We start from the raw sequence: 17788 nt of genomic DNA, 5'->3' as shown, positions 1-17788 counted from the left end.
TTTTTTTTTTTTTGGTCTGAAATGCTCTGACTCTGGATCTTTAAATGACTTTTTTAGTCATATCAGCCTTACATTAGATATACCTCCTCAGCGAGGCATTTCTCTAATGAACAAATTCAACTTAGCTCTCTCCCGCCCCTTCTTCACAGTCATTGCTTCTCGCATCACCCCGACTTCCTTTCATCCTAGAATTTATCACTACTGGAAATTATATTGTTCATTTATTCGTTTAGTTTTACAAAAAAAATTTCAGATGCCCTGCTTCCTCTCACCTAGCACACATACATTAGAGTGTACGCTCAGGTGAACAGGGGTACTAGCGTTTTGTTCAGCACCTGACACATACTAGACATAGAATAAATATTTATCTCCATTGTTTAAATTTGGCACTATCATTCCGTAAGTTGATTTTAAAGTTCTTTCATCTTAGAAATGTTATTCTGAAACCTCAGGCAGATTTAACCAGAAGTCAATGAAGGAAAAATAAGCTTATGGATTATTTCTTTGATCAGATTACACCACTAAAAAATGAAATAATATTCAGCTACTTATTTAAAAAAAATTGGGTAATTGGTAAGATCTTTAGGAAGAACTGACTATTCATTCATTAAAACTCTCATATTGTGTTACCCTTTACCATCCTTTTAAAAAAGCATGTTATAACCTTTCTGGAATTTTAAAATATATCAGGGTTTCCACATTTTTGTGGTTGATGTTTTCTATGTCTAGTAGAAGTGCATAGCCTTTAAGTTGAGATGACAAATAGTTTTACTATTTTTAGAGACAAATGCTTGAAGTATTTCTCTGCAAAATTTAAGACTGAGATTCCCCAAAGCAATCTCATCTAGTTCATTGTTCCAGTGTGACCTAAAAGACATATACATTTTTTCCATTGCTGTCATCAGAAACTTGACATCATCAGATAGTGAAGCAAGAAGTACTGACAACAGAAGCTGAATGGTGGCCTCCGCCTAGTTTTGGCACCTTTGCACGAAACAGGTTCTAACTACCAGATGACAAAGAAGTCAGAGTGGTTGCTGCCACCAAAAACTCCTTCCTGGAATTAGGAATTCAGATCAGTAATCCCAAATTTTGGAAACTACAATGAGATTTCTGTTTCTCCTACACTTATTTGTTCACCCCCCAAACACACTTTTTTATGTATCTCCTAAAAGTAATATTAAGCAGAAATATAACACAACCCCCCCCCACACACACACACGTTCATTGCCGTGGAGATATAAGAACATTTTTCTTAGAAGAAAGGACTTCTAAGAAAAAGACATCTCCACAGAACTTCTTTGTTTTTATAACATGCTTCCTCTATTTTCCTGTGGTAGAAAGTGGTCTATAGTAAGTACAGTTGTTAGCCTCCACGGATGGAATTAAAAACACTTTCCTGTGCTCTTCAATCCAGTATTATCACTCCGTGGCCATGTTTAGTTATGTTTAAGTGCTTCAACATCTGCCAATAGCCATATCCATGTTAAACAGTGATTGTGGGACATGTAAAATGTTTTACCAGTATTTTTGTCTGGATCTCTGATGTTATCTTTATAGAGGGGAACTAAGTACAACATATTGGATATTTTCTGTGTGCACTGGATGAAATATTTAAATATAGTTGTTGGGAAGGTGTAACATTCAGATGTCTGCTCTATATTTTTGTTTTTTAGTTTTACTCGAACTATAAAGTGAGCTTCACTTTGCAGTAGAACACATCTCTTAAACTTCCTTTTATTCCATAGCTAGTTGGTACAAAGAAGAGGGCAGATGCAAATCCATTTACTATCTTACCTCATACTTGGAATGCCGTAAAAATAAAAACTTCCTTGTCTTATTTTGTAGTCGCTTTGACCCAAGAAGTAAAATAATTTCATACATATTAAAACACTCCTCAGTAAGAAATTAAAAGGTATGAATACCGGTTCTTAGAAATTGAGCTCCAAGTATTTAATCATGGATTAAAGAGTTCTCATCAGTTTAGTGATGCCTATTCTCTAACTGAAGTACCGTATTTGCCCCTAAAAATGGGACTAATTCATTATCTTCTCATTTCTCGTGTTTATCAAAAATAATTGAGCAATGCAGTTTGCATTAATGTCATGGCTAGGTGGGGAGCCCGAGGAGAGAAAGAGCAATCAGGAGAATCATTTTATAAAATATATAAATGTCTAACCAATGTACTATATACTTGAAATAACAAAATAAAATCCTAAAAAATTTCAATTTCATAATTTATGAAGAAAAATTTTAGCATACAGAGAATAGAAAGGAACTCCTTAATAATGGATACTGAGAAAAATGAAAAAAAAAATTGAGCAACTACTCACTGGTTTTTGACTCTGCTCTACATCCTAAGAAAACAAAACATTGATTTTTCTTTTCTCCACTTCTTTATCTTCCAGTCATCCTCTTTCTCTGTTTGGGTTTATTATATTCACTCAGAAAATAAAGTATCTTGCTTGGTTCTGAATAACATGTGCAACCAATCATTCTTTAGAGTGTGTTCATACTGAGACTAGCTCTGTTCACCCTAAAAGAATTTTATTTTCTCAATAACTTTTTTCTATTTTAAAGAAGACATGAGAGTTTTGGGCTTCACTGCTAAGAATAGAGTAATTAGGATCTTCTTACAGAGTAAGCTTTGTACTTATTCTTTAAGATAATAGAAGCAGTTAAAAGTAACACAAAGATGGGAAATATATACTGTAGATAAATTATTCTTTTTAAAAAATTCATATAGCAATTTGTAGTTTATTGATTCTCAGGCTTAAAGTATTATTCTTTTGCTAAAGTAAAATTAGTTGATAAATGTTTTGCAGGTTTATGAATATACCCAGAGACAGAATGAAAAAATAAGCATTTGTGTTTGTTTGGTGATTCATGATGAATAAGTGGGCAGCTTATCTCACCCACTGCCTGTGTTCTTTAATACAATTGTGAGCAACCTACATACTACTTGGGCACTAGGGACCCATGTCAGGTACAGCACTGCTATATTTATTAATTTCTTCCTCTTCTCCTTCACTGTGACACAATTATATTTCACACACAAAGCTTCCATTCAATGTGAACCAGTTAAAATCTTCACCAACATGACCTTAAGGAGTATCCAAGTTGACACTGAGGTCTGGATGTTGAAAGTATTCTCACTTGGCAATCTGCCCACTCTCTGCATTCATAATTAACCTGATTGTGTTTCCTGCCCAAAAGCTCATACTCAAACTCCGGGGCCAAGTCTGCCTCAAGGTTAAAATCTCAGTGTGGTATTCCAATTTTAAATAACCCCTTTGCCCTATGATCATTCTACCTACTTTACATCTAAACTGATTACAGAATTCATTCATTAGAATGAACCTTGACCTATGAAACCTCACAGCTATATTTATTGGACTATAATGTACGTCAGTTCTTCCAGTTGTCCTTTATTTTGAAGTGTAGTTTCCATTATTCTCCTTTTGGTTAGAATGCCAGGATTCACTTTGGTCAAGATTTATGAACCTCATTTTTGTGCATGCGAGGGGTCTTGCTCTCTGCTGGTCAAGAGGAAGAGCAAATGACTCAGGTTGAGCCAACTGGACTGACTCTCTCTCTCTCTCTCTCTCTCTCTCTCTCTCTCCCATTCTCTCTCAATGTAGAACTCTGAGAAGAATTAATATTAATATAAGGGTAGAAAAAGTGGTCTGAACCTATTCATTTTGGCAGTGGCACTCTATGGGTCTGCTACTTTAGATATTTCGAGCCTTGTTCATCCTTTTTTTCTGAGTCCTCTTCTTCAGTCTTCTCATGAATTTTGAATTATAAAATATCCTTATATTATTTTCCCCTTGAGTTAGTCAGAGTTAATTTTATTGCTTTTAACCAAAGAATTCCAGCTGTAATATGTTGCCTTATTGAGAGTAAGTCTGAATTTTATCTCTATTACTTATGGATTTAACCTACATAATTATTTCTGAATGTGTGCCTTTGGTTAAATTTTGATGGTTTTAGAAATGGTTTCAGAGAGGGGCATGATACCAACCTGAAATTTAGGCCTAGTTAAAGAGAAGAGTACATTTAAAATTATCATATTTCTGGTCGTATTTGTTTGGGTGCCTATAAAGAGTATACTATGTTTGCTTAAGGGAGAGAGGGATAAAATAATAAAAGCTCCACGTCTCCACAATGAAGGAAGATTTACTTGCATAGCCTAGTAAGGTCATATTATACACAACCATAGAAAGTCAAAAAATATGTCTCAAGTAAAAATGAAACCACAGTACGAAAAATGCCATAAGGCAATCACAAGAGTCATTGCCAAGTGAGGACAGAGATAACAAGTGCTGTGATGTTAGAGAAAGGTGAGACACCTCTGTGTTGAGATGATCTAAGAAAGTTTCACAGAGGCCTGGAGCAGATTAGATTGAACTGAGCCAAGAAGGAGGTGTCTGGAAGAGCAGTGTTGTTAATTTAAGGATATCCCCCAACTCCACAAAGCATGCCAAACCACAAGAGAGGACAACTGAAGTGGATACATGATAATAATATTCCCGAACGGGCCTCTGGCACACCGATACCTCACTCCTTTTATATCCTCCAATTCAAATCTCACATTAGCTTTCTGACTTTCTGTTTGCTCAGATCATTTGACTTGGAAACTCATTTGATCAAATCTCAGACCTCTTGATTCTTCCACTTTACTCGCAGGTTGAAAATCTCCTTCCTCCAATATTGATTTTGGAGTGTCCTCATGGTAATGCCCTTCTTCCAGTTGGCTCTGCTCCTGACATAAGCTGCCCTTTTCAGCAGCACCTCCTGGGTACATGCCAAGCTTCTCTCCTTTACAGTCCCCAAAGGTTGTACTCAAATAACAGGGAAGATTTGGATAGCCTGAAAGAAAGAGACTCCAGAGTGGTAAAGTGCAGGCAATATAACATGAGGTCAAGGGTAGATGCAGAAAGGTGTATGATATATTCAGGGGAGTAGCTCTGACCAATTGCGGTGACAAGGCTGAATAGGGAAACAATGCAGGATTAAAATGACAAAGTATATTGGAATTGATAAGAGTGATAGAACCCCAATAATCAGTGTGCATCATTTCAGTTCTTCCCAAGCAATTGGGAAAGAAACTTTGCATAATAGGGGAGGCCTATGCTTGCTCAGTGCAACTCTATTCGCTCCTCCCTGTTCTGGTACCACTGTCCTCCATTTCCCACACACTGGTGCGTAGACGTAAATAAGCCAGGGTAAGTCCTTTGCTGAACTTAATCATTTAAGCTTTTTGTTTTGTTCTTAAAATAAACTAAAAAAATCTCTTTTTTTCTGCTAAAGTAGCTCATACCTAGTTTTGAAAATCATTCAGATAAAAGATGAAATTCATAAAAGAACAAAAAATTTCAGAAAATACACTCAAATACTACCACCTAGAAATATCAGCATATGATATATATGCTTCGATACATTTTTATGAATTTATATATACATAAACTTATAAGAGTTTTAAGAAGTTGAAAATGGTTAAAAATAATCAGAAATATTTTCAGACACACATCCCCTCTTTGGGAAATATCTGTAAATATATATACACACTGATTCTAATTGTGATCATAGTAACAATACATGAACGGATACGTGAGGCTTCTTATGATAACACTGAATCTCATGAGGACCTGCCCCAGGATCAGAGAGCTGGTTTAGTGAATATGTGTACATGAGGGATTCTACACACATTTTTAAGGAGTGTCTCCCCTAGGAGAAATAACTCATGGAAGCAGGACTGATTGGTTATTTTTTCTTTGCTACTGCTAGTAAGAAGCACACAAAATCCAGCTCCATTTTCCTGTCCACTGTAGTCAAATTAAATTAAGTAGTTAAATAATAGTTAAATAGTATAGCCTCCACACGTGGCCTTGGGGAGTGAAAACTTTTTACCAGCATCGATGCCTTTATTGCACAGAGAAAGAGGAGAGGGCAGAGGAGAGAGGGGAGAGGGGGGAGGGGAGAGAGGAGAAAGAGAGAGAGTTCTGAGAGAAACCAAATAAGTGCTGAACTGTTAGCTGCCAGTTTTAAGAAATAAATGCTCTTAGGTTACTCTATGACACCATCACCCTATCCAGATGACATGAAAACACAAAAATAATTTTACCTGCATAGGAAAAATTAACTGCACCAAAATACAATATATATTTTTTTATCCCAATGGAATATGATTTTATTCTTTTTCTTTTTGGGTTTCTGCAATGCAGACCCCTTTGAAATGAACAATGTGATCTGTTCAGCTTGGTGAAATGTGTCTAAGAAGCCCACCTGACCTGGCCAGATTGCAGAGGACTGATCTGTGATCAACAACTAATGAATGTGCACTGAGGTTTGGTTCACGGTTGCCCTTACTCTGGTTTATACCAAACCTGCAACAAGCAGTACAAAGATTAAAAAAAAATGAGTGAGTGGATGCAGCTCCCAGAGCCTCAATTTTTTCTGAGCAACAACCACAGGGAGCTATCTATAAGTAGGGTGAGCAATCTGTAACGTAAAGTCATAGGAATCCAGAGCTGTGGGCTTGTTGCCTTTTACATCTTAGGTAATTTAAGACTTACCTACCATCATATAGGAGAAGCCTTGCTGTCCACAAATATTCTTTCTAGATCTATTTTTTACCATCCATCCTGTAGGGGGTCTTTTATATTGAGATCTGTACAACTTATATTTATTTACTGAGGTGTTCCAGACTTGGTTCCCCTCATTGTTCTAGCTTGTTTGTTCTACACCTTACTTTTCCTCCCTTAGTTTTCTTGACTCTTCGGGCCAGTAGAGTGGGATCGTGATAACAGGTCTCTTTGAAGTAGAGATCTCAGTACTGTGCAAGTAGTATGCAAAGATGAAACTAAATCTCCAGGGACTGAGTACTGCTGGGGGCTGTTCCAACAACTGACAGCGAGAAGGAGGACTCAGGCCCAGGGAACCTGTAGCAGAAGCATGTAATCACCAGCAGCCTCTCTTCCACACCTAAATCTTTCTGCCGTACTGCTTAGAATGAACTTGGATTGATGTGAATTTTCATACTATGAGTGAGGGAAGCGAAGGATAACAAAGAAAAGAAAGGGCTACAGAAGAAATTTGTTATAAATATTAACTGGGGGATAAATTTTGTGATCACTTAGGATCTGGTATAATTATGCCCAAGTACTGTTAGCTATTGTCATTATTACTAAAAACTGGATTTTTTGTCTGTTTTGTTCACTACTTTTTTCCCTGAAGTGCCTACAACAGTACTTAACATAGGAGGCAGTCAGTAAATATCTATTGAAAATCTATTGAATTAATTATTCTATTAAAAATAATTGATTGTCATATCTTTTCTTCATACATTTCATATCAGAGAATGTAAAACTTTTGTTAGCGAGTTAGTGAAAATGTGTCCATTGGAGGTTTATAAGAGGCTCAGTGATTATCTTAATATTTAGAGCATTTGCTATCTTATTCCTTTATTCTTTTTTAGTTTCTTTACTATATTTTTCAGGTAATTTTCTTGTCCTTTTATGTTAATTAAACATTTAAAAAATCTCCCCATTAAAGTATTATGTTTTTTCACTACTAAATTTGTAGCATAAAATAGTAGCAGAAGTTTTATACTTCTTATAAAGAAGTCACAGAAAAGAAAACATGGTAATTCTTCTTAACATCTTTTAAAAATTCAGCTAACTGCTTGTATATGTTCTCTCCCAAGAGACATAGTAATTATGGATGGTATGATATGTGTTGGCATGAGTGATATCTTGTTAGACTCAATAGGTCTTGGTTTGAATACTATTCTTTATTGTGACCCAGGCATCCTAATGCATACCAAAATAAATTACAATTTCCATAGATAAATATAGAGTAAAAATATAATTCTTATTAAAGTATGTCATTGTCTCCTTATTCCAAGACAAGCTCTTGTTCTTGTTAATAAAAATAAACAGCTATGCGACAGTAAGGCAGGCTCAAACTGGATTTCTAAAATACTAATGTAGTATATATATTAATATTCAGTTATATTGCACCAGTAAGTTATATTTGCTAAGGCTCAGATAGACATTAAAATGTACTTTAATATGGCCTGCTATTTTACTGTAGTGTAAAGAATACAAGTAAATTGTGTTACATTTGCCAGAGGAACATCAAATAGATTGGGGAAAGGGAGAGTAAAACACTTCTATGAGATTTATATGCAAACAGTAAATGGGTTCATATTCATTTTTAAATTCAGGTACACATCTTTTATATCCATTTAAAATTAATGCTTTTCAATAGCTTTTCATTCTTACTAAGCTAAGCCCATAAACCCCCAAAGATCTCATATACTTATTGAATCTAGATTTACTATTGACTGACTTTTTTTTCTGCTAGACATTCCATCTCTAAAAACCAAACTTTGTTCATGGATCAGTACAGGTATTCACAATTTCTCATTGCTATTATAGCATAAATTTCATTAAATTTCTTCCAACTTAGAATGAAAAGTTGGGTACAGAGCATGAGACATCAGTCTGCATGAAGTCTCAGGAGTACTGAGCAGGACACTGAGTGCCAGGGTAAGAAGTATCAAGAGGGAAGATTGGGGACTGATGACAAAGGAAATTAGAGGAACAAGACAAATACAGCCCTATTTGCTTTTACGTGGCAGCACTAGAGAGACAGGGGTCAATTTAAACAATAAACAAAGTAAAATTCTCAAGGAAAAAATAGTCAAGTTTGTGGAACTTTTCTGAATAAAAAGTCACTTTATTCTTTTTCTGACTCATAGTAAGACAAGTTTAATTTTTGTGAAGCATGAAACCTAACTGCGTTTTAGAGCCTGAAAACTATTTCATTGACCAGAAGATGGTGCACTTATATAAGGAATTTTAAAAAGTTGCAGGCCAAAAAAGAGAGAACTACAATTTCTCTCTTTACTATATTATCATTTAAAAACATTTTATGGAATCTAATAGTCTGAGTATCATCTTGTTTTTAACAGTAGGAAGGAGGTAATGTGTTTTTAACCCCTCATGTGCGAATAAAAAAATATATTAGGCGTATGCGAATAACAAATATATTAGGCAATTGCACTTAGTTAAATAATCATACACATGAAAATGCGTAGCTTCTGTTTTCAATGTGTGGATTATATGAAGAGACACAACTGTAAGGTAGAAGAAGATCTTCTAAATTTATGATGTAGAATTATAAGCACATTGGTTAGTTTAGACCTAGGCAAATTTCAACAAGCATGTTGCATTCGAGTGGCTACCCTTAAACATTCTTATTTGGGATTCGGGATTCTCATATAGCAGATGATCTGGGAGAATATTTTAAAATTAAGAGGTGCACTAATTTTTTTAACCCGAAATGCACCATCTATAAACACCATTGCCATCATATCCGCTAACAATAATTTTCTTCAAACTTTCTATAATGTTTATAATAAAGTTCTATAAAGTTAATAATAAAGTTCTTCAAACTTTCCCAAGATTTTTCAAGTTTCTTTTATACACTGTTCACTATTATCTATATTTACCTAGAACAGGAGACAGAGAAGTTAAACATCATATTCAACTATATAAGGTCACACACGCAGTAAGTAGCAGAGACTGAATGAGACCTACAGGCAAGCTTTCTAACTCACAGCCTAGGTACAGTCTCCTGGATCTCTCAGCTGGCACTCCAACTTCTACCGTTCAACACACACTTGAAACAAACTAGGAAACTGAGGGAACAAGTGCTTTTCTGATGAGTCTGTTTGGGGAGGATTCACCAAGAGTTGCATGTAAAGAATATAGCACCTATGGACTAAAATCCAGAGCAACTTTCACTGGTTTTCAAACTTAGCAGCACATTAGAATCACCTGCGGAGTTTCTAAAATCCCAATACCCAGACTGTACCCCAGGCCAATTGAAGCAGAATCTCTGGGGCAGGATCTAGGCTTTCGTTTTAAGGTTCCCAGATATTACATTGTACAGTAAAGTTTCTTTTCCAGCAGTAATGTATATACAAATTACTTGATGTCTGGGACAGTTCTACTCCAAGTGTGGTCCTTGGATGAAAAGCCTTAGCATCAGCTGAGAACTTGCTAGAAATGTAAATTTGAGGCCCCACTCTAGATCTACTGAACCAGAAACTAGGTATGCAGCCCAGCAATCTGCAGTGATTCTGACATGTACTAACATCTGAGAATCACTGGTGTAGCCATCTTAAAGCAACCCAACTGCCCAGTCACTCTCTACTCAGAACCAATCTCCTCCTCCTTTTATCTCTGACAGGTGGTAACTCCATCTTCCAAAGGAATAGAACTTCTTCACTACCTCATCGATAGTTTTATCCTGGAAACTGATCCATTTTTTTTTGCTTTTGCCACAATTGCTAAACAAATAGACACATCCTGTTTGAAACTGAGTCATGTTTCCCTCCAGTGCCCACTTTCCTTGATGTCTAAGATGTTAATGTTTAGAGGACAAGGATCAAAAAAAGATCTAGCAGAGAAAACAAGAAAGAGGACTAGAGAAAGGAGTTTCGAGATCTGCTGGTGAACTGAATTTTGATTAATAGTAACATATTAATATTAATGCTTTTAGGATTCTCACTTCATCTAATTATATACTCCGCAAATTTTGATGCCAGCAATAAAATTCACATCATCTGAGAGACAGCCAGGATATTTAGAAAATAGACAATCTTAAGAAGCAGCTTGGCATTTTACCAGTCTTATTATTTTGTTTGTTGTTGAGTTTTCATGTGGCTTTTTTTTTTTTTTTTAGTGCCGCTTCGTAAAACAAATGAAAGATGTTGTCCCTAGAGTCAGAGAGATCTGGATTTGAACTCTGGTTTCCACACCTTTCACTACCCGTATCCTTGGGCAAGTTACCTATGTTTATTTCCTTTTCCCTGGCATGTCTAACAAGTTAATTCTATGGGCTACTCTAAGACAGAGGAGACAATATAAAATACTTTACACTGTTCTTGGCACATGATAGAGGTCAGCAGGCTGTTGGGGCCAGCTTGGACCAGCTGGAGAGGGCCAATGTGCCCATTTCCTCCTCACTCCACCTTCAATGACTTCAGGCTGTTTGCTTGAAACTGACTATGGTGGGAGTATTTACACCATGGAAATACACAAAAGGTACATACAATTAAGAACATTTTTTTTTTTCTCTAGGATAGGCACTTATTAAATATTTGTCAGTACACCACTGGTAGGCTTTCCTTTTGTGGTTATTTATCTCCTCATGGGTTGATTTAGGATTTGCTCTTATCAAGCAAACAATAATAACCAAGTATAGCCCCCAAATCTGATATGAATGGAAGGATTCCAGGAAAATCCTTCCCTCCCATCTTCTCCCTTCATATAGTCCCACGCTTTCTCTGTTAAATCCACAGACCCGTGGAAAAGGTAACACAGACACTGACCTTTTTGTGACATTAGTTCATCAGAACTTTTCCTTCTCAAGCCAAACTGACAGAGTTCAGGGCTCTGAAGCAATCTGTTTAACTAATTCTGAGCATCTGTTGGTCATCAGGCCTTCTAGAGATAGAGATAGCTAAAATAAATAAAGTTTGTACCTCGAGGGGTTATATTTATTGAGATGAGGCAAATAAACGTATAGATAAAGTCATAACAATATTAGATCATAGTAAATGATGAGATAAAAATAGAACAGTCTAAAGTGGTAGAGAGCGACTGGGCAGTGGGGTTGCTTTAAGAAGGTTGATTATGGAAGGCATGTCCAGGCAGGAAACATTGAGCTGAAATCTAAGAGGATGCAACTGTGTTCTGAATCAGAAGAGCATTCCAGGTAGAGAAGAGCAAAGGCCCTGAGGCAAGAGTGGATACTATATCTGAGAACAGAAAATAAGTCAGGGGAGATAAAGTGCTATAGGTCTTAGAAGGTGGTGTGACTTCGGGTAGTACAATTAAACAGGGGCCGGATCATGTTAGGCCCTTTAGAATGCTAAGAAGTCAGCCTTTCATGCTAAGTGTAATAGAAAGTTCTGCAGAACTTTAAGAAGGATTGGGGAACAGGAGAGAATGGCTCGATCTAAATTAAAGTTTCAAAGGATCACTCTGCTCTGTGGAGAATAGATTGTAGGGAATCAAAAGTGGAACTAAAAGACCAATTTAGCAGCTATAACAACAGTTCAGATAAAAGATAATAATGGTTAGGACTTGGATGAAGGTAGTAGTCGAAGAGAAATGGGCAGATTTGGAATATATTTTGTAGGTTGGACAAATAATACTTGTCAATGAATTGGATATGTAAGTGAAGAAAACAAGAATGAGATTTTTTGTTTCAATTTGAGGAACAGGGCAGATATAATGCCTATCATCTAATTTTTAGTCTGAGGTAGGTTGTAAAGAGAATGAGTAGTCTAAATAATGAAGAAAAGAAAGACAGATTTATCGCAAGCTGAAGGAAAGAGCTGTTTATATTGCATCTTTAATTTCAAGCCCTTTCTTCAAAAATAAATGATTAATGCACTTATGGTACATCCAAATTCTCAGATAGCATTGTGTTGTTAGTGAAATGCAATAACAGTGCAGCAGGAAAAAGATGCTTCAGTTAGATCACCAAATAATTACTCTCATATCAAAAAATTAAAACATTATTTAAATTTATAAACTTAAGTTTCAGGCTTAATGAATGAATCTTCTTGAATAAATTATTTTTTTTTCCATTTCCCTACTACTTTTTTTTTTTTTTTTAGTTATTTCTAGATTTGCTCTGGGAGGCATTAGAAATGGAGAAAAAAAATTTGTAAACCCTTTTCATTAGAATGACCTTAGTTTTTATGACTCAGACAGTTACAGGAGATTCCTAGAGAATAAATCATTTTGTGTCCTTTTAGTGCCCAGAAATTAGATGACCAGATATTCTAAAAAAAAAAAATCCTGTTATAAATGACTGTTGGGTAAAATTTAGTAAATATCCTTTTGAATGCAAGGCAAAGCTTGCAAGAAATTATAGGAAATTCCCAAGAACCAAAAGCAGAGAAGCAGTGGGAAAGTCATTGAGTTGCCTGAAGATGGTGACTGATCTCAGTAACCCAGACTCTCGTTGTTGATTACTTTTCTGAGGTATAATAAAAGGACAGTACAGTGAGAAAATTATACTGCTCAAAGATACATATTTGTACTCCCATGTAAACACCACCTGGATTAAGATAAAATATACCTGGTATCCTAAAATTCCCTCTTATGCCTAAGTCAAATATTCCCCCAAAGAGTACCACTCTTCTGAATTCTATTATCAGAAATAAGCTTTGTCTGTTATTAAGCTTCATAAATTAATTCATACAGTATGTAACCTTTGGTATCTAGTTTCTTCAGATTATCATTATGTTGGTGAAATTCTTCATGATGTTGTATTAGTAAGTTGTTCTTTCCTTTTGTGCATGGTATTTTGTTGCATATCTATGCCACAATAGATACCCTTTCTAATTCTGATGGATTTTTTTTTGCATTGCTTTCTGTTTGAGGCTATTATGAATATAGTGTCTGAACATTCGTATAAATGTCCTTTGATATTTATAAACATTTCTGTGTATATATACCTACTATAGAATTTCTAATCATAGAATACATATATGATTAGCATTAATACGTACTGACAAATGTATTTTCAAAATAATTGTACAAATGTATATTCTTACTAGAAATGTATAAGAATTTCTTTTGCTCCACGTCTGTGACAATAGTTGTACTGTCAGTCTTTTTTAAATGTAGCCATTCTGATGATGGTCTAGTGATATTTTATTGCTGTTTTAATTTTCACTTCTCTGATTAATAACTCAAAAAAAAAAAAAAAGACTGACATTCCAGTGCATTGGTAAGGTAGTATTTCTGTTCACCATTTTGTTGTTTTCTGTATGTGTTATGTCTTTTGTTCTCCCACTATATCTTCCTTACTGTCTTCCTTTGTGTTAAATAGGCATTTTCTAGTGCTCGATTTTAATCCCCTTGTCATTTCTTTTATTAAATTTTTAAGTTATTTTCTTAGTAGTTGCCCTGAGGATTACAATTAACATTTTAGCTCACAAAAATCTAGTTTGTGTTAATACCAATTTAATTTTAATAATATACAAAACCTTTGCTCCTAAATATCTCCTTTCCTTCCCTATTCCTTGCATTATTACATCATGTAAAATTACATCCTTACATGTTACATGCCCATCGACACAGATTTAAAATGATTGCTTTATGCAGTTCTTTTAAATCATATAGGACAAATAGAGATTACAAAAAATATTTATATTGTCTTCAATATTTACCAATTTAGTTACCTTTATTGGTTCTCTTTATTTCATATGGATTGGAGTGTCCACGCCTAAGCATTCTCTTTAATATATCTTGTAGGGCAAGTATGCTCACAAAAAATTCTTATATTTTTTTATTCTAAGAATGTCTTAATTTCTCCTTCATTTTTGAAGGTTATTTTGTCAAGATATAGAATTCTCGGTTCAGACTTTCTTTCAATAATTTGAATATGTCATCCCACTGCTTCTGTCCTCCATGACTTCTCATGAGAAATCACTCTGTTAATCTTACTAAGGTCAGAATCTCCCTCTTCCCTGGGTCTGTCATTGTTCCTTTTTGTTGCGGTGGTGGCTGATACTCCTTGTTAGTTTAGTGACTTTCCTGGAGTAAATCAGTAAAGTCCATTTTCTTTGTCATGTGTGGACCCTGAAGTCTCTGCTCAGTTAGCTTAGTGGTCAGCTAATGATTGAACAGAAATTTCTTTAGATGCTTTGGACCATTAAGTCTCCCAACCTTTGTCAGGCCTCTCTTTGCTTGTTGGGACATGCCTTTAAGATGTAGGCAGGCAGTTCACTACTCTACCATAGATTTTACTTCTTGCTTATGCAGAGTCTCAAGGTCAGCCAGAGGTGAGTGCTCAGGACATGTGCACAGCTCTGGAATGCTCACAGCCTTGTAAATGCATGTGGCTTGTAAATTCCCAGAAATATGTTGGAGTTTTACAAAGTCCATTATGGACATCTCATTCCTCAACTTTTCCTTTCAAATTTTTTGATGATCTTGTTTACCCCAACTATTATCACTGCCTTAGGCAGATGCAATGTTAAATAACAGCAAAAAAAAAAAACAGGGAAAAGGACGTTTGCACTGGCTGAGCTCTGAGTCGGGCTAAATAAAGACAGCTTTGCAAATGGATTGTCCAGGGAATTGCCAGACAATTTTCTGGAAATAGGGCTTTTGAGGAGCACCATACCTGTCCTACTTCCTCTAGTGGCTTTGAGGCCGAAAGTTTTTACTGTGATTGTGGACTGTTGGTTTTCAAAGCATCTGTGAAGCTTGCTGTTCTTACTGAGATTCAACCACTCATTTTCTTGAATAAACGCTCCTTTGGTTAATTTTCAGAGTTCTGAAAAAATTGTTTTTTGACAATTTTTCCAATGTTCTTATTCTTTTATGGGAAAGTGAATTTTCAGAAGTTCTTACTCTGACATTTCCACCCATGTCCTGAAAGCCCGATTTAAAAAATAGATGGAAAAATGAACATATACTTCACAAGAAGATATTCAATTTAATTCTTTAAGTTTTCATTTTTATAATATTTACCCTGCAATGTGCTAGAAAGGTGAATTTAATGAGAGATGATTAATGGTCATATTAACCCTTAACATACTTCTTAATGACTCATGAAATGTGGCATTTGCATCACTATTACACCAAAAATGCTTGCATTAAACAATTGACACTTTACTATCTAATTGTATGACAACTCTGCAGTAGTTTGTAAAGCTGATCATGACAAACTACATTTCTTTTTTAATACTCTGTCCACTCTCCTTAAAACTCTCTGCTTCATGCTTCTACTTGCATGTATACTCTGGTTGACTTAATCTTCTGGATTCAACCACCCCTAGGAGCAATGACTCCTGGATACGTGTCTCTAACCCTAATGTCTTCTTTGAACTTCAAACCTTTTTATTCAATTGCCTACAGGACTTCTTTATTTTAGTCCAATGTACTTTAAACTCAACATACTCAAAATAACTCTTTCTCAGTGTTTAGTACTCACCTCTAGATTACTCTAGCTAGATTAAGCTCTTCTCCATCATGTTTCTATGATACAATATGAAAATATAGCACAGTACTATTATCATTGGCTGATTCTTCCAGGACACAGTAGATGCTATCATTTTATGGAATTTGTGACTGAATCCTAGATTAAGAGGTACTTTAGAAAATGCATAATAAATTATTGACCTTAAAAATTCCATGTACTTACATACTTTGGAAGTAATGACTGCCAGTCTCTTATAGGTGAAGAAGCTGAGGCTTAGAAAATATAGTACATTGTTAAAGGTCACAGTCACATTGTTAGTAATAAATATTTAAACTCATGATGTTACATAATATGCTGTTGCTGTGTATGTTTGCATATTTACATTTACTGACAGTTCTTAAAGGCATAAGATAGTACTGCACTCTTAAAAACAGAGATTTCTTTAAGTGCTTTCAATGTCATGTCTAATTTTCTTTATTGATCTTATAAAGAGGAAGAGATTAGTTCTGTTGGTTTTAGCTCCCAAGATGACAGAAACAGGGGAGAAAAAAAGAGTTCTCTTACTCTAGGAGGAAAGAACTGGACAGGAAGAAATGCTAACAGGGAAAAAATGCCAAAGGCTTTTTCTTTTTTTCTATGCAAACAGTGGCTTCTTTTGACCAAGCTAATCATGACCCACCAGCTCTTGGCATGAGATTTAGTAAAATTTTAACTTTATTTCAAAGAAAAAGATAAAACATGCTCACCAGCAAACATTCACTTCTTGCCTGCAGTCAAGGTTGATTTCTGATATAGGCTGCAGCAGAGTCACAAAGCTAAAGTAGATTGATTCTCTTGTTCTCCCTGGCTCCCTCCCAGATCCCACTCTGCCTATAACCTAGCTCTAAGTGGTATTCTGGCTGAGGTTTGTAGGAGGCAGATCCATTTGTCTCTAAAATAAATGGACACTGTGTAATTCTTTAGAGATAAACATATCTTTTAGTTGCAAGTGCCAGGGCAAAATTAGGTGACTATAAACCAGTTGTTCTGAATTTTGCTCGAAATGAGATGGTTAGGGTAAAATGAGTTTATAAAAGAAAATAAATCAGTCAGGAAGAGAGCATGGAGGAATTCTTTCCCACTTTTGTTTCCTTCCAACCTTCTCTTATCACAGCTGATTCTATTGAGGGCACCAACTAGAACCTATATATCAAGATGGGCTGGGTGGTTTAGGGAGATTACAAGAATTTTCTCTTCACTAGTTTCTTAAAGGGAATCAAAATGAGATTTTGATATTTCGAAGTTTGGTAGTTGTGAGCTGCATGGGAGTTTTAAAGGAAAAAAAATATTTTCTATAGAATTTTGATCTTAATTTTTAATTCATAAACATTTATTACAAAATTAGTTCTTAATTTCCAATATTGAGAAGAACATCAAGGATAATGACAATATTCTAGCTTCAAACAGAAGCACAAATTTTTGCTCAAATTATAAATTTTAGTCTTTTCTCATTAAATCTTTGGCCTGAACTGTCAGAGTGAAATGACTATTTTCAAAAAGTTTTTTTTTTTAATCACTTATTTATAGAAGCGAGAAGTAAAATAACTATTGGGAATGAAAAGTTAGCTCTTGAATGATTTTTTTCTGGCAAAACAGCTTATAAATGATTAGAATGAATCACTAGAGTATTTCTAGAGTTACAAAAATTTACAGTAAAGGAATCTGCACAACCTTGTCACTATTTTTAAGTTATGACCAAAAATTTTGAAGCTTTTGAGAGAAG

This window comes from Pteropus vampyrus, unplaced genomic scaffold (assembly GCF_000151845.1).
Source record: "Pteropus vampyrus isolate Shadow unplaced genomic scaffold, Pvam_2.0 Scaffold2, whole genome shotgun sequence".
NCBI lineage: Eukaryota > Metazoa > Chordata > Mammalia > Chiroptera > Pteropodidae > Pteropus > Pteropus vampyrus.
Note: the sequence above shows the minus strand (reverse complement) of the source record.